This window comes from Balaenoptera ricei, chromosome 14 (assembly GCF_028023285.1).
Source record: "Balaenoptera ricei isolate mBalRic1 chromosome 14, mBalRic1.hap2, whole genome shotgun sequence".
Taxonomy (NCBI): Eukaryota; Metazoa; Chordata; class Mammalia; order Artiodactyla; family Balaenopteridae; genus Balaenoptera; species Balaenoptera ricei.
In genome coordinates this window covers 90,098,841-90,124,789 of record NC_082652.1, presented here as the reverse complement: position 1 = coordinate 90,124,789, position 25,949 = coordinate 90,098,841, and the positions used below count along the sequence as shown (strand labels likewise).

At 42.5% G+C, this 25,949-nt stretch overlaps 1 protein-coding gene and 1 long non-coding RNA gene across 3 annotated transcripts in view; one reads left to right on the top strand and one right to left on the bottom strand.

Moving 5' to 3' along the window:
- Nucleotides 1-23,673, bottom strand: part of ZNF407 (zinc finger protein 407) — a 417,005-nt gene extending 393,332 nt beyond the window's left edge. For both annotated transcript variants that reach the window (XR_009497175.1, XM_059893843.1), the window contains exon 1: nt 23,590-23,673. The gene's annotated coding sequence lies outside the window, so the exon portion shown is untranslated. The remainder of the gene's footprint in view (nt 1-23,589) is intronic.
- Nucleotides 23,323-25,724, top strand: LOC132347405 (uncharacterized). The gene is made up of 2 exons (XR_009497176.1): nt 23,323-23,380; nt 23,862-25,724. It is a non-coding gene; the product is annotated as an uncharacterized LOC132347405 (long non-coding RNA).
- Nucleotides 25,725-25,949: the final 225 nt, after the last annotated feature.

The following is a 25,949-nucleotide window of genomic DNA, read 5'->3' as shown; positions in this document are numbered from 1 at the left end:
AAAATCTAATTTTAAAAGGAGCTGAGGGGCTTCCCTGGTGGTGCGGTGGTTAAGAATCCACCTGCCAATGCAGGGGACACAGGTTCGAGCCCTGGTCCGGGAAGAGCCCGCATGCCACGGAGCAACTAAGCCCGTGCGCCACAACTACTGAGCCTGTGCTCTAGAGCCCGTGAGCCACAACTACTGAAGCCCTCGTGCCTAGAGCCCATGCTCCACAACAAGAGAAGCCACCGCAGTGAGAAGCCCGTGCAACGCAACAAAGAGGAGCCCCTGCTCACCGCAACTAGAGAAAGCCTGTGTGCAGCAACAAAGACCCAACAGAGCCACAAAGACCCAACGCAGCCAAAAGTTAAAAAATTAAAAAAATTTTTAAAGAAAAGGAGCTGAATATACATTTCCCCAAAGAAGATACGCAAATGGCCAAAAAGCACATGAAAACATACTCTACATGAGTAGTCATCAGAGAAATGCGTATCAAAACTATAATGCAATACCACTTTACACCTACTACGATGGCTAGAATCAAAAAGTCAGATAAGGGACTTCCCTGGTGGTCCAGTGGGTAAGACTCCACACTCCCAGTGCAGGGGGCCCAGGTTCGACCCCTGGTCACGGAACTAGATCCCACATGCATGCCACAGCTAAGAGTCCGCATGCCGCAACTAAAACCCGGCACAGCCAAAAATGAATAATAAATTAAAAAGAAAAATTTTTTAAAGTCAGGTAATAACAAGTGTTGGTGAGGATGTGGAGAAATCAGAACACTCATACAATGCTAGTGGAGATGTAAAATGATGATGCCACTTCGGAAAAGAGTCTGGCAGCTCCTCAAACAATTAAACACAGTGTATCTTACAGCCCAGCAATTCCACTCCTAGGTATATGCCCAAGAGAAATAAAAACATACGTCCACACAAAAACTTGGTCACAAATTTCTATAGCCATATTATCCACAATAGCCAGGAGGTAGAAACAACCCAAATGTTCAGCAACAGATTAACGGGTAAACAAAATGAGGTACACCCATACAACAGAATGTTAATCGGCCACAGAAAGAATGAAGTATTAATACAAACCACGATATGGATGAACTTTGGAAACATTACGCGAAGTGAAGGAAGCCCGTTACAAAAGACCACATACTATATGATTCCTTTTATAAGAAATACCCAGAATAGGCAAATCTATAGAGACAGAAAGTAGAATAGTGGTTCCTTAGGGCTGGGCGGGAGCACGGGACAGGAGATGGGAGACAGTGGGGTAGCGGTGGTGGATAATAGCTAAAAGGTGATGAAGACGTTCTAAAATTTACTGTGGTGATGGTTGCACATGTCTGTGAGCATACTTAAATCCATTAAATCGTAGTATGAATGGGTGAATTGTATGGTATGTGAATATCCCAATAAAGTTGCTTAAAAATATATAAATTATCATATGTAATTTACATACAAAAATATCTTGTATTTATTACAATATATTGTAATATAGTAACATATTGTATCACTCTTGTAAAAGAGTGAAAAAGATAAATGTATATAGTTTTATTACACTTACAAGATGTACAACATCAGATCACCATTTCTTCAGAATGTGTTCCAGAAAATATAAATTATATAAAAGGTCAGTAGGTGTTCTGAGGGGAAAAAATATCCCTGGTCAAGTAAGTGTAGAAAACTCTGGTTTAAACAAGTGTCTTTATCACAGAATTTCTCAGTACATAAGTGTTTCCCAAACTAATTTCATTACAGAGCCCTTTGTTTATAAAGAATCAAGAGGCCAGTGTTCCAAAGGACCTTTTAGAAAATGCTGTTTTAGATAAAGCATTGGGTTTGCTATTCAACATTTGTAATGCAACAGCAAAAGGAGGAAAGAAAGAAAGAAAGAATGAATCATGTGTCTGTTCCAAAATCTTCACTTAGGGCCTACTGCATGCCAAGTATTTTTGGTTGTACTAGATACTGGAATTAAAGCAAAGAAAAAACACAAAACCTCTGCCTTACATTTTAAGGGGTGAGACTTTTTTTTTTAATAGATATATTGTCCAGTCCAGGACATCGACTTCTGGTCAAGAGTCACAGGGACTGGATTTACTCTCATGCATGAAACAAATAAAAAAGAAAAAAAACAGAATCTATGAAACAACAGCACAAGACACTGGAGATCGGGCACCAAAAGACAGTGATCCTGAGAGATGAGAAACAAACCAGGTGAGCGCCAGCTTACTGCCTGAAGAATGGACGCAGGCCACAGACAGAGCCCAGGGACCTCCCAGCAGAGAGGAGGGCAGCTAGAGCTTGCGGGGCAGAGTAAAGGAGAGGAGAGATGGCAGAAAGAGAAGCCCAGAGAGCTGCAGAGGGTCCCTCAGGACTGCCCCTCTCAAGACAGAGAACACTGCCTTCTCCCCCAAAACTCTCTCAAGCCCTTCATGCTCAGTCCCTGTAACCCACTCCCCTCCCCTCTCCCGCACCCGGAGGCAACCGCTGCTCAGAATTCTTCCACAATAGATTAGTTTTGCCTGTTCCCGAAGTGCATATAAATGACATCAGACAACATATACCCTTCTGGCGGGAAGCAGGGTCTGGCTTCTTCTGCTCAGCACAATGCTTGTGTTGCACAGGTCAGCAACGTGCTCCACTTCAGTGCTGAGCACTATTCCAGTGCACAGGTTTACAATTCTGCTGATGGACACAGAGCTGCTTCCCTTTTTGGCTATTATGATAAAGCTGCTATAAATATTCTTGTACAAGTCTTTCATGAACATAGATTTTCATTTCTTTTATGTAAGCACCTAGGGGTGGCCTTGCTGGGCTGGAGGGCAGATGTGTGTGCTTAACTGTATGAGAAATTGCCTGACTGATGTTCAAAGTGGCTGTACTGTTTTATACGGCCACCAGCAGTGTCAAGAATTGTGACTGATCCACTTCCTCATCAACATTTGACACTGTCAGCCTTTTCAATTTCAGTCTTTCTAGTGGGTGTGTGTGAAGTTACTCTGCATGTCCCCGGTAACTAGCGACGGTGCTGAACGACGCTACATGCTCCGCGAAGTCCTTGTTAGCCTTTGGCCCGTTTCCTACAACACCAGTCTGTTTTATTATTGAGCCTATGTGTTCTGGATATAAATCCTCTGTCAGATACATGTTTTACAAATATTTTCTCCCTTTCCATTTTATAAATGTTGTCTTTTGATAAGCAGAAGTTTTAAATTTTGATGAAATCAATTTTTTCCTTGTTCTGGTTATTTATGTGTCTAGCTTGCTTTCTGTCTCCCAAGCTAGAACGTAAGGGCCTGGTGTATTTTATCCACTCACATGTCCCAAGAGCCTAGAACAATTCCAAGCACACAACAGGTACTAGAATGAACAAACATCTCACTGTGAAATAAGGAATGTCTCCTATCTAAGTATTTACTGATGAAATGAAAAGTGTCTGAGATACACTTTGGTCCAGGAGCCTAGTGAAGGCGAGGTACCAACAGTGCTGAAAGCTGAGTGACAGTTACATGGGGATTCAGTATTCCATCCTATCAATGTTCTATGTGTTTGCATACATATATGTTTGAAAACATTCATAACAGGAGTTATTTTTAAAAACCTTTTAATGCTTAATCTAAAACGGTGAGAATTTCTTTCAATAATGAGTCCTTTCATCTCCTCCTCTTCCGACACCGCTGTGGCCTGCGGCTACACCGCCTTCACTACGGACACTAGCGGGTGCACACGCACAGAACACACAAACGCCAACCCACGGAAGACCCACACACGTACGTCTATTCAGAGTCAATGCTCCATAGACGGCGCGTGACTCACACATGTTTGGAGGCAAAACAATGAGGCTCTTCATCATCTTCTATAGAATGGCTCCAAAAATCCCAAAACAAAAGGAGAAAATGCTTCTACATTTGTTATTTCCCAACTGACTTTTTAAATTAATGAAATAACTCAACATCTCATTATACCAAGAAAGAACAACAAACATTCAACAAATACATATATTGAGTTGCCCAGAAAATGAAAGGAACTATAATGATACAAACACAACCTTTGCCTTCAGCAGGCTCATATTCTATTAGGAGCCATGTGACATATATGGAAAGGAACTCTAACACAAGGCCACATATGATCACGTGTGTGATATAAACTAAGAACTACAGCAGTATAAATGAGCAAGGGACCATACTGCCAAGTAGACTATTTGGCTAAAAGAGCAGAAATATCATTTGAGCTAAACCCCAGGACACTAAAACTGTTTTTTTCTTTTGTTGAGGGGGCAGGTAGGAACAGTTAAACATTTCAAGTAGAAAAAAGGGATTAGCAAAGCCGCAAAGCACACCCAATGAGCACGTGAGACTGTCAGCAGTGCAGACAGCTACAGCCCTGGCTTTCTACTGCAGGGCATCTTAAAACCCAGGCAGATGACCAACACCACATCATAGGAGGCTCCGAATTAAGAACTGGGGCTTATTCAGTAGTGTCAGTGGGGGGGTCACCAAAACACAGCACTGCTTCAGGAAGATTCATTTTTCAGTATGCAGGACATATCATGGGTAGAGAAAGTCTAGAGGCAGAAAGAGCGCATTATAATAGTTTAAGTTATAAGGCCTGAACTAGAATGATGTCAGTAAGCGGGAGTGCAAGGTGATTTAGTAAGTATCTTAAAGTGACCTAGAGGGGATTCAACAGAAATGAGGAACCTTTTACATATATATATATATATATATTTTTTTTTTTTTTTAAGAAAAACCTTCATCAGAAAGCTTATTAGGTTATTATAGCAGAATTCAAAAATCACCCAACTGGGAAAGTTCAAGGACTCTTTTCTGGAGGCAGATTTAATTCATTCACTCAACATTTATGGAAAGCGTACCATGTACCAGAAAGCACCTTTAATTCTCTGTGAACAAAGCAATACAACAGAACAGGCATGGGACTCACTGTCAACCCTCAAAGTAAGCAAGGCAGAATCCCTGTTCTTTCTGAAAGTCCTGGTACTTGTACCCATTGGAGAAGCCAGTGAGTCTCCGATTTCTTCCCACAGCAAGGTTTCAAAATTCAGAAGACTTAGTAGGTATTTAGACTAAAATAATGAGATATATTATTAAACCAAATCTTCTTAAAGCATACGGTTCCTACACAAATTCATCAATTACCATTCAACACACATCCTCACCGTGCCAAAGATTTTCAAATATGCAATTCCATTTATAGTTTCTACTCTCATCCAAATCCTCAACTAGTAGTTGTTCCTCAACTAAAAATAAATAAATAAATAAATAAGTTTTATATAATGATCTTCAATTTTACCTATAAAAAATTATTAGCTCACCAAGAAAATGTCCCAAAAGAAAGTCCCTACTCTAACTGAAATAGTCTCTGCTACAGTTTAAAAAGAAAAGAGAAAAAAAAAAGTGCAAGAAAGAAATCAAAACATGCATATACTTTTTAAGAACAATAATAAGAACCTAGAAAAATGGTACAGATGAACCGGTTTACAGGGCAGAAATAGAGACAGATGTAGAGAACAAACATATGGACACCAACGGGGGAAAGCGGCGGGGGATGGTGGTGGTGGTGTGATGAACTGGGCGATTGGGATCGACATGTAGACACTGAGGTGTATAAAGCTGATGACTAACAAGGACCTGCCGTATAAAAAAATAAATAAAATAAAATTCAAAAATTTAAAAAAGAGAATAATAAAACAAATCAATAGCAGCATTCTGATGACACCTGGTGGCCATTTCTCACAGGAAGTTTTTTTTCAGCATTTTTAAGAAAGTATTTCAGGAGCTAGTAGAGAAACATACCAGTTATTCGGCCATTTCATATGCTAACCTCACTGTGGGCAGCACGGATGAAATTTTCCCCTTTCGCTCCACCTCTCACTCACAGCATCTCGACTCCGCGTCTCTCTTCATCCCGTCCCTCTTTTGTGCTGAGTGTACAGTAAGTGAGGCTGAGCTATGTCTCTCACACACGCAGGGACACAGTCACCCAGGAGTATGACGAGGCCACCCACACAGGAAACACCTCTCCCCGCCTCCACCCCAGGCCAGCTCACCCTCATCCCTCCTAGACCGACCCAAATTCCTGATGCAAACGCTGTGAAGTTGGCACGCGTTGGTACCAGGCCAAGAGTAAAATCACAGCAGGGGACACATGTGTGGCAGGGCAGGTGTGCACACACAGGCATATACAGAAACTCCCGACGGTCTTCGCCCTTTCCCTTTGGGCCTGGGAGGTCAAGGTAGGACAGGTAAAACGCCCTAGGAGCCTATTATGACGTGCAGTGGCGACAGCTGAGACGAGAATGAAGGGAAATTAGTGGACTACTCAGATCTCTTTCTTAACCTACCATTTCAACTGGACTTTTTATTGAAAATACGTCACTTACCATTATACTATCACTAACTTAATACAGTACCACCACATCCCTATGGAGAGGCTGCTAATGAGAAAGTCTGAAGCATCCGTTGTGGTTACAAACACCAAGTGCATAACATAAGGGTAATTAAAAGGGTACTTTACTTTATGTAATCCTCCTCTCACCAAACTCTCCCATCAGAAGCATCAATGCCTAACAGAGACCACAAAACAAAGCATCTGATCCTACCCAAAAAAAAAAGAAAACCACTTTTCCATGAAAATGCTCACAAGTTGAATAATTTCTTCCATGACAAAAGAGTATAATTTAACACCCTAAAAACCATTTACTAGATAACACTGGAGGCAGTTTACCACAAATGGATGTGTAATATAGCTGTGGTTTATTTGCAATGGGACCAGCACATGAACACCTGGGTCCACTAAAACCCACCTCCTCACTGTCCCGAGAACTGGCTGCAATGCTCTCCTCAGCTATGTGTGTAAACCTGTGCTTCTCCCCACCCAGGAAAAAGCCTGTGGTGGTTCAAAGCGAGTCCACAGACTTCTCTGGCACTCCCGGTAAAGGGTGGAGCCAGCCCTCACCTTGCTGTGGGCTGGCGTGCCGGCCTGCCTAGAAGGGACAGAAATAGCGGAGGTGAGGGAGCTCCACCACGCTTCGGGCCTGCCCCCTTCCCTCGCCGCACCCTGTCCGGGGAAGCGGGAGGGCACCCCTGCAGCCTACGAGGCGGGCTCCAGGAGGTGGCGAGGGACTGAAGCTTCACCACCAAGAGCCAGAGGAACTCTGCCGCCAGCGACGAGGGAGCAGCTCCTCCAGCCCCAGGCGAGCCTTCAGGAACTTCAGGGACGCGGCCCACGAGAGACCTGGCGCACAGCCACCCAGGTGAGCCCACTCCCAAATCCCTGACCGCAGAAACTGGCTTGAAGCCCCATGTTTTGACGTAATTTGTTATATAGCACTGGACTACTAATATAATGCCCGTTCTCTCCCTTTACACCTTGTCAGGAACAGTTCGGCTCAAGTGCACCCCTCCTTTATATGTAGTTTATACATAATTTCCTTTCCTATATGCTCCAACCTTTAACAGGAATCTTCTGTACTAGCAAGATAGTATTAAGCTACACAGGAGGAGGTCAATATATGTTAAGTGAAGTATACTCCGAAATGCATATCGAGGGCAGAATTCCTATCAAACTTCTGTAAGATTTTAGAACTTAAGAAACTGACATTTACATTGATGCCTCTCCCACTATCAAAATCAGATCTGATATAGCTTACAGTGAAAAAGTGGTGTAATGAAATCAAGAGTTATTAAAGAGATGAGGCGGAATTTTAAATTTAGATCTATATGGAATAAAAGAAAAGTCTTAATATTTCTGAAAGACCTGCTCATTTTGGAGGAGGCTTTTCCTTCTTATAGGCCCCCAGATTCACTGATAGCAAGCGACCTGCCTCAGAGCTAACGGTAGCCATGAGTTCCTTTCCAGCTAGAGTCGGGTTGGTAGCAGCCTACAACCTAACATTCCCCAAACCTGAGAAGGCGGCCCATGCAGTAAACGCATGAACAGCCACAGGTCGTCGGGGCTGAACAGGCCGCAATCCTGGCCCCCAGGCGGCGTAACTCCCCCACCTTCCCCTGGCAGGAGGCATCCAAGCTCAGGAGATGCAGGGGTCTCCGGCCACAGGACCTGTACCTGGTCAAGCTTCACCTCCAAAGCATCTCACGTGCCATGTCCAGCTTAATCCTAAAAAGAACCTTCCCCAGCCAGTCCAAGGACACACTGAAGACAAGCAGGCTAGAACTATGTGCTCCTAAGCCCAAATGGTCAGAGTAAAGTAAAACTATCAGACGGAGAAAAAAAAATTCTCACTCAAGTCAGAATAGAATATTGTTTCTATTCCAGGGGTACCCATGGTCTATTTCAAATATCCAATTTGATTCTGTGTGCAAGTTAAAAATTAGAATATTTCTTTAGTGCCTAAGTGAGAGCTAAAACAATCACTAAAAAGTCATACTAAAAGGGATCAAACCATGGTAACCAAAACAGAATAAGTAAATCGTCATCCCTTCATCAAAGATTGCCACCTTTCCAACACTACTTGTGAAGATGTATTAATACCAATAAAAAACAACAAATCACAGGACAAAAATATACTGTAAAGTTAGCTCAGCCTTCTTACCTGGCTATTTCTTTTTTAAAAATCTTCCTACACTTCAAGTACTATTTTCCAAATACGTTAATTGATCCCATAATAAAGTTAATTTTATGACTATCTTATATCAACCATCTCTGACAAATGTACCTTTTATGGTATTTAATATATCTCCTTTCAAAAAGTATTTTTAAAATCAACTTTTTGCTAGTATTTCTAATTGTTTTGATTTTTTTTAAGAAAGGAAATTCTTACTGGAATAGAAAAATAATAAAAGGAATGAAGATTCTATGAGTAAAGTAGAAAATGAAAAAATTCAATGCCATTAAAAGCAGACACATAGGATCGTTTGTATCTTATGCCATATGAAAAGGTTGTTTTATTATCAGTGTAACTAATCACAATGAAACCATCTCTTACAACTAAAGACATTATAATGAATTTTCTTTACAGCTACAGAGAAATGGGATTTGCTGTTTCACATCAAATAGAACAGGCTGTATAAATTCTTCCTATTTATTGTAAAACATAATTTCATCTATAAAATCAGTCATGAAATGTTAAAACTGAAACAACAGAATTTATATCCTTTACTTAATTTAAACAGTCTATTCACTAAAAGGGGGCGGGAGGTACATGTGATAGAGCCCCTGCTTTCTCATTAAGTGTTTCCATTAGACCCTTTATTTTTAAGAATTTATAATGCAGCCATAAAAAAAAAGCATTCCATAGTAAAAGTTAGTATACTTTCCTTAAATTTTCCTTTCATCTTTTTCAAAAGGCAAGAAAATGAAGCACAAAGCATATGAATGCTGAGGAAGGGAAGAGAACGAGGAGAAAAAAATTTAAAAAACACAATGCATTTACACTGCAAATGTTAAACACTAGTGAAAAGGAACATTCATATACAAGTAAGGAGGCCCAACTATTCTAACAATACACTGCAGGACACATGGCAAACAGTTAACTTTTCTGAGCCTCAGTTTCCTCATTTGCAAAGTGAGAGAGAAGGACTAAGATTTCTAAATTCCATGAGAAAATCCCTCACTCACAATAAAAAAAATGTTGAACACTCAACCAGTAGAAAAAAGAATGGATCTGTTTTTCATTCCAGCAGGAATAATACGAAGAAAAAGGCTATTTCCAAAACGTAAAAATGGAGGAAAAATAACAAAAAAACAGCTAAAGACACGTTCCACACTGTTCTTGCTTAAACAGATTCCTCAGGTCCACTGAAGAGATGGATTAATACCATGGCTAATCAAAGAACAGCAAGGAAAACAGACTAAAACTACTAACTTTGGAAGAAATCTGGAAAACACTGTAATTCCAAATGTCGATAAGCTAACACATGATATAAAACTATCAAGCTTCAAGATTTTTGGAATATAAATTATTAGGTATCAAAGATATGAATGTTAAGAAAGTATATTTAGAAAAGAGAAAACTTCAGTATTAAATTTTAAAAATGGATATAGTTCTAACCAAGTCCAATTATCTAATAAGGTTAATAGTTTTTATTTTCCTCTGGGTGATGAAATTATAGGTAATTTTTTCTTCTTCTTCCTGGCTTTTTCCTATACTCTTTCCTAAATATATTACTTTGGGGGGGAGGAAACTAAAGGGGAAGCTTAAAAAAAGTCTCTACACATGGTAAGTAACGGAAAATGATAACTCCTCTCAAGAAGGGAAGAGCAAGCCCTCAGGTAGAAATACATTTATGATTGTGGTTCTAAGAATAAACTGAGAATCAAAATCTTACAAATAAAAGTAAATTTAAGGGGTGACTTGTAAAAGTCGGAGATGTTTGGGGTCTAATTTTGGTCAAACACCCAGGGACACCAAGAAATATCCCTACGGCCATCAGAGCACCCACTAAACTCAAGAGAGGAGGAGGAAGACCAATAACAAGCACAGTTATACATATACATATATCCCCATAGCCCCTCCCTCCCACCCTCCCTATCCCACCCCTCTAGGTGGTCACAAAGCACAGAGCTGATCTCCCTGTGCTATGCAGTTGCTTCCCACTAGCTATCTATTTTACGTTTAGTAGTGTATATATGTCCACGCCACTCTCTCACTTTGTCACAGCTTACCTTTCCCCCTCCCCATATCCTCAAGCCCATTCTCTAGTAGGTCTGTGTCTTTATTCCCGTCTTGCCACTAGGTTCTTCATGACTTTTTTTTTCCCTTAGATTCCATATATATGTGTTAGCATACTGTATTTGTTTTTCTCTTTCTGACTTACTTCACTCTGTATGACAGACTCTAACTCCATCCACCTCAGTACAAATAACTCCATTTCGTTTCTTTTTATGGCTGAGCAATATTCCATTGTATATATGTGCCACATCTTCTTCTTTATCCATTCATCAGATGATGGACACTTAGGTTGCTTCCATGTCCTGGCTATTGTAAATAGAGCTGCAATGAACATTGTGGTACATGACTCTTTTTGAATTATGGTTTTCTCAGGGTATATGCCCAGTAGCTGGCACCCACATCTCAGCCTCCGATACCTCCTCACTAAACAGAACCCGGCTCCTCAAGGAATGGCAGATTCTAGGCCGGGGGCAGGGTCAGTACACCATGAGCCTGGAGCATCTTATCATGTCACGAAGTGGGGAGAAATGTTTTTAGAAAATGTTGGGACAAAGACACAGGAGTCAGCTTGAAGAGGTGCCTACTGACTAAATCTGGGACAACGTGAGCACCACAGTCGTTAGTGCCAGTAAACCATTAAAGGCAGGTATGAAGAAGTCCATACTGATGGCTGGGAGAGAGACAGAGAGACTGATTAGACAGACAAATGGATGGGCTGACAGGGCAAAGGTTACAGCAGAATGCTGAGGGCCAACTGGTAAATGTGGAGGGAGTGAGGGGATAGAAAATCATACTGACAGAGACCGTATCGGGCAAGAACTATCAATGGATGCCAATTCTAGGGGGGCAATTGTGATGTGCAAAATGTTTGAATGGCATTAAACCGTCTCCCTACAAACTGCTTATTTGCTGCAAGGGAAGAAAAAAAATTCAGTAATTATACGGTGGATAACTCAGCTACTCCTTGCCAGGGGGGATCAAATTAACATCCTCAATGAAGGCGGACATGGGATGCCTGCAGATATAACACCCTGAGGAGGGGAGGACACCTGTGCATCACTGCAGCTGAGAATGCCGAACCTGCAGCTAATTAAGAGGAAACAGCACACAACACAGAGTGAGGAATGTTTTATTTGAAGACAAAAAAAAAATGTGGGGAGGACTGCATTCTTCACAAATGTCAATGTCATAAAAGACAAAGACAGACTATGGAAATGTTCCAGATTAAAGGAGGCTAAGGAGACATGACAACTAAACGTGCTATGTGTTCTCAGACTGGATCCTATGGTGGCAGGAAAACGTGCCACTAAGGGCATGCTAGGTCAGCTGACCAAAAGTACTGTGATGGTTAACTGTACGTGTGGGGCTAAGGCATGCACAGACAGCCGGTAAAATATTATTTCCGGGTCCATCTGTGAGGGCGTTTCCGGAAGGGATAAGCATTTGAACGGTAGACTGAATAAAAAAGATCCACCCTCACCAGTGTGGGTTGGCAACACCCAATTTGTTGAGGGCCTGAATAGAACAAGACGGTGGAGAGGTGGAGGAAGGTCAAATTTGCTGTTTTCCCTTGAGTTGGGACGTCCACTTTCTCCTGCCCTCAGACATCAGCATTCCCGGTTTTTGAGCCATCAAACTCAGACTGAATTATATCACCAGCTTTCCTGTTTCTCGAGCCTGCAGCAAGAAGAATGTGGGACTTCTAGGCCTCCATATCCACATTAGCCAACTCCTATAAAAAAAAAATCCCCTCTTACATATATTTGTATACATCCTATTGATTCTCTAGAGAATCCTGACTGATACAGATTTTGATACTGAGAGTGGTTCTAGAGGAATAGGATTTTCCCTTGAATTGGAACTGAGGTTTCTGGAATTGGCTCTCTAATGTGATGAGATTTAAGGATGCTAATGACTCTTTCCAGTAGCAAAGAGAGTACTGATAACAGTCTATAGTGTGAATAGGAAAACACTGTACCCACAGTCCCACTAGACATAGCTGGTCTGCTAGTTTCCAGGTGACTGCATTTACTTCTACTAGAATGTTATGGGGAGTTCCCTGGTGGTCCAGCAGTTAGGATTTGGCAGTTTCACTGCCCTGGCCCGGGTTCAATCCCTGGTTGGGGAACTGAGATCCCGCAAGCCGCTCAGTGTGGCAATCAATCAATCAATAAGAATGTTATGGATTAAGCACTGAAGACACTAAAATAGTATTCATCATGTGAACAGTATTTCCCAAGTATGACAGAAATACACTACAGGCATTTAAAATAAAGTTATGTACCACAAGTAAGGACTTTTAAATAAGTGTGTATTATTAGCATGAATATTAGGGGAAAAAAATAACATACCAACCTATGACTCCACATACATTACTTCTTATGACAAGGCTAAATTTAAAAAATAAAAAGTGAGGTAAAATCCTGTGGAGTAAAATATAGCAAAAACAATGAAGGAATAAATAAATGACTAAAGTGTGGAAAACTCTACATTCATACCTTATTTATTTACTAATTTTTTGTATAAATTCTAAGAAGTCAATAAAAATAGATAAGGATTCTCAGCTCTAAATTCGTCTGTAGATAAGAGTGTTCTGAAAATCCCTCCCTTCCCCATGGCAGGCAACCTTTCATAGCTGGCATCACAAGTCTTCACTTATTAATTTTCACACAAGTACTGGCTACCTCAGACTATACCTTTAAGAAAACACTGCGGCCTAATAAAATGTCCTAACTCTGTAACATTACGCTTCTGCAGCCTGAGGAATAGATAAGAGAATTACATATGTGGAGAAGAAAAACTGCAGAATACTAATCTTCTACATATTCATAAACTGCCTTTCCTTCAGATGTGGGTACAGTGGCTAGACTCACCCTAACAAGAAGTTAATGCCCTAATTCCACAACTGCTATAGTAAGTGGACTTGAAAATGGCTCAGACACAACACAAGTTCCTGTCTCGCTCCTGCAAACTCCCAAGGCAGGTGTCCCAGGCCTGCAGGCAGTCGGCTCCCAGCGGACTCAGGAATCCCGGCTCTTTCCAACCTGATGCTCTGACTCAGAGCTTCCTCATTCTCTGCAACCAGCTGACAGAACACGGCAGCAAGCATGAAAGAGGCAGGGCATTTGCTTCTTTAAAAGCCTTGGCTCAAAAGTGGCACCTACCACTTCCACTCATTCCTGCTTCGCTGCAAGGAAATCTGAAAAATGTCACCTAGAGTTGTGCAACCGTCCCTTGTGGAAGGGAAGAACTGATTTAGGTGGACAGCTAGCCATCTCTGCCACACACCAATCCAAAAATTATCACACTACTTGTCAGTCTACCATTAATGAAGGCTTTTAATCTTTATAAGACTTACCAAGACCTGTTTTGAGAAATGCAACTGCCCCTGGAAGAGCATACTAAGAGCTACCACTTCCACATTTGTAAAACAAGGGAATTATAGACAATATCAGTCATTTGACAAATTTAGCTAATCATCAAAACATGAATCCCTTGGACCTACACGTGGACAGATTCCGATTAAGAAAGTCTGGGGTGGGGACAAAAGCCTGTAGTTCTAAAGAGCTCCCTGTTTGATTCTGATGAGCCAGATTTGGGACGCACTGGATAAAAGTCCCTCCTAACCTCAAAAAGAACCAATATATACTTAACATACATTTACCAGACAGAGGTGAGGTGCAGAGGAGGAGAGGGAAAAAAGGGGGAGGAAGAAAGGTGAATCAGGAAGGAGAAAAATGTACTGCACTAAACAGGGCCATCACACCAGATTCCGAACTCATTTGCCTATATAACAACTGGCCACACAACAGTATTCTGAGTGTGACTTTCAGCAAACACTGTCTCAATCTACCACCCTGAAACTCTAGGGTTTTAAACACTACCCCTACAGGAAACCAGATTATGGACCCTGAAGATTCTTAATGAAAATCGTTTGATCTCATTTTCTGAAAGACTATAATTTCTACTACCACTTTGTGAATGATCTAAATTTTCTAGGCTATTTTTAAACATACATTACACCTTAGTTTAAATTCTAACAGTTTTATAATTTTATGCACTCGTATAACTGTGATTCCCCATTCTATAATAATTGATCCAATAATTATATATCAAATTTTGATCCCTAATTCACAATAATTCACAAATGAATTGTACCCTTGGAAAGAAGTGGTTTGTTGCTTGTTCTAGGTTTAAAACACAAAGTTTCCATTACATTTAGTAACTGACAAGCAAGCTAGGCTTTGGTTACATTGGATGATGTAACCTGGTACTACTCCAACTGTGTTAAGCAATATCTTTTCCCAAGGAGGCTTCTTATTACCTTACTTGTTTTTATTTAAAACTATTTTATTTTTTAATAAAAAGTTAAAAGTACAGCATATAAGAGAAAACAAAAGTATGAACATCAAACACATTGAAAAACACTGAGAACTAAGACTGAGATTATCTAGCTTTAGCAAAATACAGCTGAAACTAGAAGAGCTGAAGTACCTAAAACCCATTTGAAGAAGCCTACTTTCTACATTTGCCCATCAGGGATCTGCGACAAGCACTATATGTGTCTGAAATGCAGACATCCTGCTATGGAAGGACTCTCACAGGCTGTCAGCCTCTTAGTGAGGGGCTGGCTCTGTTAGAAAGTATGACATTACATAATTACAAGTGCTTGACAGTTCTGCTTTAGACAAATTTAGCACTCCGAATATCAAACAAAAATAGTACAACTATTTGGTTCCATAGGACGTGTAACTTGACTTAGGGCTTCTATAACCATCTTTTTATTTTTCCTATACTTGCTCATTTCAAAGAGCGACTGTCATACCACGATGGCTTAAAAAGGTTTACGGCATAAGTAATGTTTATTTAAAAATAGTCCTCGTAATATGGGATACATATGATACTCCAAAAAATTTTATCAAAGGCTAGGAAAAAAAAAAATAGGCAAAATAGGCAAAGGTAGATTTCCCAAAAGTGACTTTTTTAGCAGCCTAAGCAAAGAAGTATGATTTCCTAAATCCTATGGCACGATATTACCACTTCCTAATGAACTGGAAGATGCAATCCTCAGAACTAACAACAAAATACAATTACTTTTTCTGCTTTCTAGACTTGCCATTTACTAGAATAATAAAGTCATGTACACTGGTTTAAAAACAAACCTAGCAAAATCAAGTAACTTGGAAAATGGGGGTGAATACACCCTTCACCAGTCCTGCTCTCTACTCCCATTCCTACTTGGACTTTGCCTTTTTTTCTGTAACTCACAACACTCTGGGACACAACTCTGCTTTGTCTACGACTGTCTGCCTCTGACCTTCTCTGACAGAGTCAGAGACTTCCTCCACCTCTTCCCCCTGTGTGCCCACAGGACCTCCCCACCTCTGTGACACGGGGCGGTAGTGACCTGACCCCCCCACCCCGGGTTCACTGGGTGGCTCCATCCTCAGCTAATGAGTGTGCGTGCAGAGTGAGCGCCCAGCAAGCGTTCACACTCCTCGCCCTCGAAACCAGTCTCCTCCCTGGTACCTCTACTCCGGAGAGCACTGTCACACCACAGTCCAACAAGAATGTATCTTGACCACCGTCACCCCCAACATTATTTTTTTCATACAAACTGAATAGTCCCTGTGTAGATGGACACTGCAAAAAAGAAAGTTTGTTTTTAAAATATTTGGTAGATATAAAAATAATTTTAATGTGTACAAAGATATTAAGCATAATATAACAAAAACCTGAGTACAGATCACAGTTTAAGAAAATTAAATTCTTGTCTTTGAAGTCCCTCTTGGTGTGCCTATCACCTTCCCTCTTGTTACACAGCTACCCACTAACTTGTATTTTCTGTTTATAATTTACCTATTTTCTTTACTACTTTGCCATACCTGTATTCCTAACAATACGCAATTGTTTTGCATGTTTCTAAACTTAAAAAAGAAAAAGCGAAAAATACTAGATGCATTCTTCTGCAAGTAGCTTTTTTTCCCTCAAGTTAATGTTCCTGATACTTATCCTTGGTGATGCATGTGCCTGAAGTCCATTGGGTTTCACAATTGCACAGTACTTCACTACAGGAATATAGTACAATTTATTCATTCTCCTGTGATGGGCGTGGCTTCCAAGGTTTGTCTTTTACAAACAGTGCAAGGGTGAGCATTCCTGTACATGTCTCCAGTCATTCATGGACCCGAGTTTCTCTGGGGCAGTGGTGTGCCCATTTTAGCATGCATCAAATCACCTGGAGGGCTTGCTAAAACAGAAAGCTGGCCCATCCCCAAGGTTTCTGATTCAGTAGGTCTAGGGTGGGGCCCCAAAATGTGCGTTTCTAACAACTTCCCAGGAGATGATGGGAACACAACGCAGAAGCAACACTCTAGGATAAAGACATAGGAGTAGAATTACTGGGTCAAAGGGTACACGCCTCTTTAACTTTACTAGTTAATTCCAAAGTTATTGTACCAATGTACACTCCCTCTTAGCATTCACTAGAATGCTTCCTACCCTCCTGAACAGCAGATATTGTCAGATTTTTACACTGTTGCCAAATTAGCATGTATGAAACTATATACCATGTTGGTCCTAATTTGCAGTTCTCTAATTACTGATGAAGTTGAGAATCTCTGCATTCAGGTTTCCTCTTCTGTGAAATGCCTATTCAGGTCCTTTGCCCATTTGCCTATTGTTCTTATAGATTTGCAGCTGTTCACCTTTCTGGACACTAAACTTTTATCAGTAATATGTACTAAAAGATCTATTCTCACTTGTGACTTGTCTGTTCACTTTCTTGATGGTTTCTTTTAATAAACAAAAGTTGTCAATATCAAGGTTGTCAAACACATCAATCCTTTCTTTTATGGTTTGCACCTTCTATAATTTAAGAACCTTTTCCCTCTAACAGAGTAATACAACTATTGCCCTACATTGTCTTCTAAAAGTTTCATAGTTTTGCCTTCTACATATAAGCCTTTAATTGACCTGTAGTTGATTTTGGTGAATGATGTGAATTAGAAACATATCCCACTGCTAAGAAGTTTCCTGTTTGGTAAGGGCCACAGATACAGCCAACAATAACTATACACAATAAGTGCCCCAAGTGAGATATTGGTTAGATGTTAATCACTGTTTTGTTGAGGTTTATTCTGCTCTCTCATTGAGGAAAACAAAAAACTGGAAATTTTCAACATGAAAACTTGGAAAGTTTTAGCAAATTAGTCAGAATATGATCCCCACTCACCACACTCCAAGAAGCATCTTTAAAAAATACCAAAAAAATGTTGGATTATTCTTAAAAAAAAAAAAAAAAGCATTGGGGAAAGTGTGGGAAAATGTGCATTCTCAATAGTACTGGTTAGGATATAAATCTATACAACCTTTCAAGAGGGTAATTTTACAATTTATATATCAGAAACCTTAAAATGTGTATCTTCTTTGAGCTATCAGTGACTCTTTACAGAATTTACCTTAAAGAAATAACCAGACAAAATATGTGTTTAAGGATATGCACCAAGGAACTCTTTACACGAGAAAAAACTGGGAACAACCTAATATCCAGCAATGAGGTACCAGTTAAAGATGAAGCCGCCATGGCACATCCATAGACTGGCATACTGTGCAGATTACAGAGCTGTACTGACAGGGGGAAATGGTCACAGTATTCCAGTAGCTTATAAAAACACTTAACAAGATGCACATACAACATTCATTTACTCATAAATATTTATTGAGTGCCTCTATGTGCTAGGTACCAAGCAAGTTCCTGAGTAAACAGAAAGAGGGATCTGTTCCCTGCCTCCAGGGAGCTTACAGGCACTGAGAGGAGACAAACCAGGTATGTATCCTCCAACTGACTCAGGTTACGATATTAAAGGCACACGCATTTCGGAAATAGAGATAATTTATATGTGTAATATAGCCAGCAATTCCATTAGCAAGGAAAGCACATGCCCCAGCTCCATGGGCTGGCAAGTGGGTAAGCAGTGGGATACCAGGAGCAACTGCCTCGTGATGAACTGAAGTGCATCCATCTTCTAAATGCTCCAGGGAGAATTCTTAAGAAATGCAGCACAATTATGGAAAGTCGTGCACTGGAAGACACATGTGAGACAGGTCACAGAACCAAAGCAAAACAATCGGACAAACAGCTTCCACTGTTGCCAATTCAAGACGAATACTGCCCGAGATCAAGTACAAGTTCTTGAGCAAATAACTGTTCTTCCAGCAGTGAAACCTCTACCCTTTCCAGCTATGTTTGAGTCCAACAAATAGTACTGAAGCCTCCCAAGATAAGAAGTATTCCACAGTTAGGGTCAGGTTCAAAGGATTCTGATATTAGATATTCACTTATTTTAAACTTTTGCACCAAAATCAGGCAAATTAGGAGGGTCATTAATTACAAAGAGAAAATGTTTAATCTTAGAGCACAGAAAGATGTCAGACACCACCTCAACCAAGAGGTCAAAGTTAATATTCACCACTGATAAAATATATCTACATCACGTGCATTCCAATACGATGCACTGAGGGCAAACTTCACCGCTGTGGTATTCTTGCCAAAAATGCCTAACCCTCAATTTAATCCTGAAAGAACACGACGCAAATTCAAACCCACTAACGTTCTACAACATAACTGACAAGTACTCCTCAGAAGTATCAAGGTCATGGAATATAAACCTAAAAGGAACTGTCACAGATTGGAAGAGACTACAGAGGCATGATAACTAAATGCAATGTGGGATACTGGGTTGGATGCTGAACCAGAAAAAGGACATCAGTGCTGAAACTCAAATCAAGTCTTTAGATTAATTGTATCAACTGCCCGGTTTTGGTAACTGCACTACAGTTACATAACGTGTTAACAAAGAGACCTGGTTAGAAGATATATAGAACTCTCTGGACTATTTTTGAAATTTTTTTGTAATTCCACAATTATTTCAAAGTAAAAAGTTTTTAAAAATCATTTAAGATGCAAGATAAAAAGGTATGGGGATCGCTCATTAACTCTAACATAAAAATATGCTAGCTACCTCCTCCAATAACTATGCTTTAAAAAAATCCCAATAATTGCAACTAAGGCGTAAACTGGAATAAATGGCAATTATTCAAGAAAAGCCCATGACTGGGATCATCTAGAGAGCAGAGTAACTTTCCAGGTAAACGACCTACCTTACTTTCCCCCTTACTCTTTTTTAATTTAATTCAGCTTACATTTCTTCAACATCTATTACAGGCATGTAATCTGTGCTTGGGCCCGACAAGATTTTGATATGTAAGAAAAGAACATTTTAGTACACAAAACAACACAGAAAAGCATAGAAAAACAAAGCTGGAAGTAACTTTTACTCCCATACAACCTAGCAATCAACCTGGACACCCTTTTCAGTGTGAATGTTGGTAAGACTGGGGGCTCTCACAGCTCATGTGTAGCCCCTTCAGTAGTAAGTGGCTCTGACCACTAGAATTGTCTCCAAAAATTACCCTTGAATATGCCAAAATGACTCTGAGAAATACTCCATTTCCAGTCCTTATTTTTCATCTAATCATATGTTGTTTATGCGTTACTGTTTGTGATACAAAACTTAAAAACTTGATTCTCTGAGTACCAGGGAGAAGGTGAGGCGGGTAAAACCTGCGGAGGTTTACTTACTCTCCTCTTATGAGAGATCAAAGGCAACATCACGTGAGGCCAGGGCTCCCGAAGTGTGGCCTCAGATGCCGCAGCTTCAACATCACCCAGGCACCTGTCAGAAGTGCAACTTCCCAGGCCCAGCACAGACCTGCTGAATCGGAGCCCCTGGGTGATGCCCGCATCTGTGTTTTCACAAGCCCCCCAGTGACTCTGATGCACCTTAAATTTGAGAACTACTGATGCTTCCAAGAGCAGAAAGACTAGCCTATAAATCAGGGTCCTGATTCTAATCCTTGTTCTGCCACTAATTTCTGAGACATGTTTGTCACTTAGCTTCTGGGGGGCTCAGCCTCCTCATCAGACAATGAGAGAATGAAAATAGATCACTGCCACGGTCCTTATGCCCTCTAAAATGGGACAACTCTATGAGGCCTAAAAGTGAAAAGAGAACCACAGCATTTCACATATTTCTCTTTCATCCAAATGAAACAATTAAAATTTCTCCCTTTCATCAACTGGTCTCTGAATCATATTTCTTATTATTTTAAATAAAACTGCGTTAACTTTGCTTTAGTGAAAGCCATATAAACTCTAATTTTACAGTTTCCTATTTAGTTCTGTATCAAGTCTATTTTGGAGGAATTCCACATAATAACAAAACTTCCAAGAAACCTACGCTACAGACTGAATTATAATTCCCGCCCCCAGCCCCCAGCCCAAATTCGTATGTTGAAGCCCTACTCCCCAATGTGCCAGTATTTAGAGACGGGGCCTCTGGAAGGTAGGTTTACCTGAGATCATGAGGGTGAGGCCCCCAAGATGGGATCAGTGTCCTCACAAGAGGAAGAGAGACCAGAGTTCTCTCGCTCTCTGCCATGTGACAACAGAGCAAGAAGGTGGCTATCCGCAAGCCAGGAAGATTCCCTCAGCAGGAATCGGCACCTCGATCTGGGACTTCTCAACCTCCAGAACTGTGATAAATAAATGTTTGTTGTTTCAGCTACCCAGGCTATGGTATTTTGTTATAGCAGCAAGAGCTGACTAAGACACTCACGTGTCCCCTCTGGTGTGGGGATCTAACACGCCAAGTTACAGTGCAGAACTGTGCTCCGTGACCTCTCATAACGACTGTGATCGAACCACAGGAAGTATTCACAAGCAAGAAAATCAAAGAATTTTAAAATGTATAGATCTAGATATTTCCATTACTACACAGTTTTCATTTATCCTCCTGTTCATGGATTTATAAACTGGGATGCTTCTCGCAACCTGTGATACCTGTGAAACAAATCTCTTCTTAGAGGGGCTGTGAGAGAGGGAGGTGAATCAAACAGAAGAGTGTTTTATAAAAGAGAGTTCTCCTCTAATAAAACAAACCTAATTAGAATGAATGTTGGGGAAAATGTTCCATCAATCAAGTGAATACCCATTAACCCTTAAGATCTCCACTCAAATATATCCTGCAAGCTCTCACCACTCCTACCCCAGCAGTGATCATTTCCTCCGTGCTCCCGTATCTCCATTTCAGCACTTGGCAAAAGGCTTTACATTTGTTTATGTATCTGTCTCCGCCAACGGACCCTGAAATCATCTAGGGCAATATGTTACTCTCTCCTGCACTAAAATGGTGTCTGGCATGAAGCAGGAACCAGTGATTATTAAGTGGAGCCACTTTGCTTTGTTAAACACCAGTGGAACTCTGTCCTATCTTGCAGCTTTTGTGTAAATCTGAAATTATTCCAAAATCACAGGTTTTTTTTTTTTAAAGGCACCAATAGCAACTGCGCTATCAGCAATCATCACAACTGTCTTACACATCATTTAAGAAGACATTAGCTACTACAGAGCCTTGCCTTGGCAGGTTTTGTTTGTTTGTTTATTTGTTTATTTGGCTGCGCCGGGTCTTCGTTGCGGCACTAGGGATCATTCGTTGCGGCATGCCGCCTTCTTAGTTGCGGCTTGCCAGCTTCTTAGTTGCAGCATGCATGCGGGATCTAGTTCCCGGACCACGGATCGAACCCGGGGTCCCCTGCATTGGGAGCGCAGAGTCTTACCCACTGGACCACCAGGGAAGTCCCCGCCTTAGTGTTTTCCAGACTTGACACTAGGAGTTAGTAATTTCACATGTAGCAAACTTGAAGAAGAATGAATAACAAACATTTGAGATTTGAATCCGAACGTTAACTTTGGTCAAGTTATTTAATCTGGGTCTCAGTTGGTGGAAAGGGGTTAATTCCTGCTCTACAAGACTGCTGTGCTAAATAAAGTATACAGAGTATATATCAAATGAGCTCTCCTAATGATGTTCTAGTCAACAGATAATCAGCGCCCTTCCCTGTACGGTGTTCCAGCTGGACTAACACCTCACCGCAGAACAGGTGCACACTGTAATTAGTTCCACGGGCACGAGCTGTAACGTTATATACCTCAGTCACCATTAGGGCTATGGTTACCTATAAAAAAAGAAATCCTACTCGTGTGTCCCTGGATGCCAGCCCTGCCAAGATATCCCACTCCAGAATTCTCCCTTGAAAATAAGCTATTCCCACCTCGACGCAGCCGACAGGGGTCAGCCGCTCCTGCCACCCGCCTCCACCAGACTGGTCCCCAGAAAGTGGACAAGCACACACAGGACGTGCCCGCTAGCTGGGAAGAGGAGTACCCGCTGCTCCAAAAAGTGGTGTGCGGCAGCCTGGGGTCTCCGTCCAGGGCGGAGCGGCTGAACCCGAGCGGCCAGGACCCACCCTTCCGGTCGTACCGCTCTCGGGCACCAGCGCTCCAGACCGCTGCCCGCCCGCCCGCCCGCCGGCCTGGCGTCCTTAACGGAAGCCGACGCTGGTGGCAGCGGCGCGGCTCCGGGAGACCGGGAGGGGGCGAGGGGGCGCGCGGGCAGGCGGGCAGCCGGAGGAAACCGACACGCGGCAGCTCGGCGTGTGCGTTTCACTCGGGGGAAGCCCGGCGGTAAGAAGCGCCCGACGGGCAGGGGCGCGCGGGATCGCCGCCTCCGCCCTGACAGCCAGGCCCGTGTGAGCCGGGCCGCGGGGCGAGCAGCGGCTGGCGGCGCGGAGTCCGGGCGGCCGCGAGGCCGCGCGGGCGGCGGGCGTGTGTCGGGTGAGTCTGGGCGGCGTCGGGAGGGACCGGCGAGCGGGGAGGGGCGGAGGCGGGGGGAAGGGGGGAGGAGGAAGAGCGAAGGGCCCTGGCGGGGCTCCCGGCGCCCAGCCGCCCGGGCCCGGGCCCTCAAGCCACCGCCCCCAGACCCCGCGCTGACGCTGGACGGTCCCCGCCTCCAAACCCCCCGCCCCGGCCAGAGAATAACTTACCTGTTTGCCGACGGAATCGCTCCTGCTCGCCCCTCTGACTGACTCCTCCGGCTCACCGTCTTCCCTCTGGGAGGAAGGGGAGGGACTTCCTGTCTCTAAGCTGAGCGACTTCCGGCAGTCCTCAGGACGACTCCTTCGTGGACTGCGCGCCGGACACCATGACCAAAAAGCAGGATCCTGGAACTGGATTAGTAAAACCCACATCGAGTTCCCTTGTTCTGTCCCGACTGGCCGGGGCACCTATGTGCCTCTTGTTTTCTTTTGTCTGTCAGCTCTCGCCGGAAGTTGCTAGGAGATGGAACCGGAAGTCCCGCCCCTCTCCAAAGAGAGGAAAACGGAAAGCCGAAGAAGTCAATCTAAAGAAGGGGAGACGCGTCCGGCTGGAAGGCTGGCGGTGTCTGAGGCGGAGGGCCGAGTGGGGTTTGCGGAGAGTCCCCAAGCGGATTCCTCCGGACAGTCCGCCCCTTCCGTGCCCCATGCCTCCTCACCCTACCCCGTCCCCCGCCCGCCCGCCGTAGAGGACCCCGAGGGCGGCGCGGGAGCGCAGAGGGCGGCGCGGGGCGAGCGGCCGCTGCCCTGGGCCTTCCGGGGCCCGAACGGTGCCCGGCGCTTCTAGGCGCCCGTCTACGGGGACCCGCTTTCTCTGCTGGGCCAGGCGCGTGCGCAACCCCAGATGTTGAGGACAGTCTGTCGGTGGACTCCAAGAAAGGATCCTCGGAGTCACGGGCCGCAGGGAGCCACGAGCCGAGTTCCGATACTAAAAGGGAGGCAGAGCAGCCGAGTGTGGTGGTCGGCCAGTTTGGCAATAAAAGCCGAAAACGCCCTGGGTGTTTAAAAAGCCCCCGCCGGACCGTTTTTATAACGGTAGCGACGCAGCGCAAGAATTGTTAGGAAGAAAGTAAGGCACGACCGAGGCGTGGTCGTCCCCGCCGCCGCCTGCCCCTCTTGGCGGGAGCATCCGCGGACCTGAAGCTTACAGCCCTTCTCCGGAAACTCGAGATCCAGGAAGGAAGACCGCGGCTTGCAAAGTGCTCTGACGGACACCTATATAGAGATGAGCGGCGACATCCCACTTGCGATCAGCTTGAGACACCGCTTGCTCAGCAGTTTTGACTTTATCTTGTAGGTATAGGGAAAGCTCTTAAACAATTGGATTTGTATAATTTTAGGTAAACGGAGTTTTTAAAGGATGGTCCTTTAATAATGATGGTAGGCTTTCTAAACCAAACCCACCTCTCAAGGCCAGTTCCAGCTCAACGCTATTTAAGTCAATATACAGGTGATAATCACGTTTTATATACTGGTTTACAGAGTACTTTTCGTAGACATTATCTGGTCGAATTTTTACTGTAATCCACATGAATTCTCATGTCCGTCACCCACAACAGGAAGTTGTAACTTAGAAGAGTCAAATAACTGTTCCAAGATCACACAGCTAGTAAAGGTGGAACTCACTTTCCAAACTCCAGAGTCAACCTTTTCCAGTCCACCGGGCATCTTTTAATGAACAGCTAGTTCAAGAGTGTTAGTCTTGGATGAGAAGGTGATGAATTTCTCAACACTTAAGAGTAGCTAGCACCGTATTCCATGTTGAAGAGGCATTCTGTTGATTTGTAGGAGATTGATCTTGCTACCTTTCTTACCCTGGGAACTGAGTTAACATTTCATCTTCCTTCTTTGAGCAGCGAAATAAAATCTGAGTTTATTTTTCAGTTCCCCATCGTGCAGTATTTTACTGAGACAGGACCTTTGCATCATACAGTGACCTTAAGGAAGTCAACCTGACTTACTCGTGTATAAAATTAGTCATTTAGGGTAAAGTTCCTGCCTTTCGTCATTCTGTTAATATAAATAGAAGCGGTTCTAAATTTTCTGAGCCACAGTAATAGTGTCTAATACTGTTACTCTCATTAAAACATTTAAAAGACTGTGTCCCATTAGATAATACTAACAGCGGTGATAGCTGTGGTTTATTAAGCACCTACTACGTGTCATGCAATGCTCAAGAGAATCCAAGAATATAGGAAAAATTTGTTTTTCTGTGTCTCTAGGAAAATTTATATATAATATGTATATCCTTTATATATATACAGATTTTATATAAAATAAAGCTCCTTTGGAGCTTCTTTAAGACACGTTTGCCAAAGATGATGTCTTTCCATTGCTTCTGGCCTCCATTTTTTCCTGATGAGCAGAGGTCATTCAGATGTTTTTCTCCCTTTTATGTTTCCCTATATGTAATTTGTCACTTCTCTCAGGCTACTTGCAAAATTTTCTCTGATTTTTGGCTTTCAGCAATCTGATTGTGATGTGCCTAGGCATGATTTTCTTCATATTTATTCTATTTGGGGTTTTCTGAA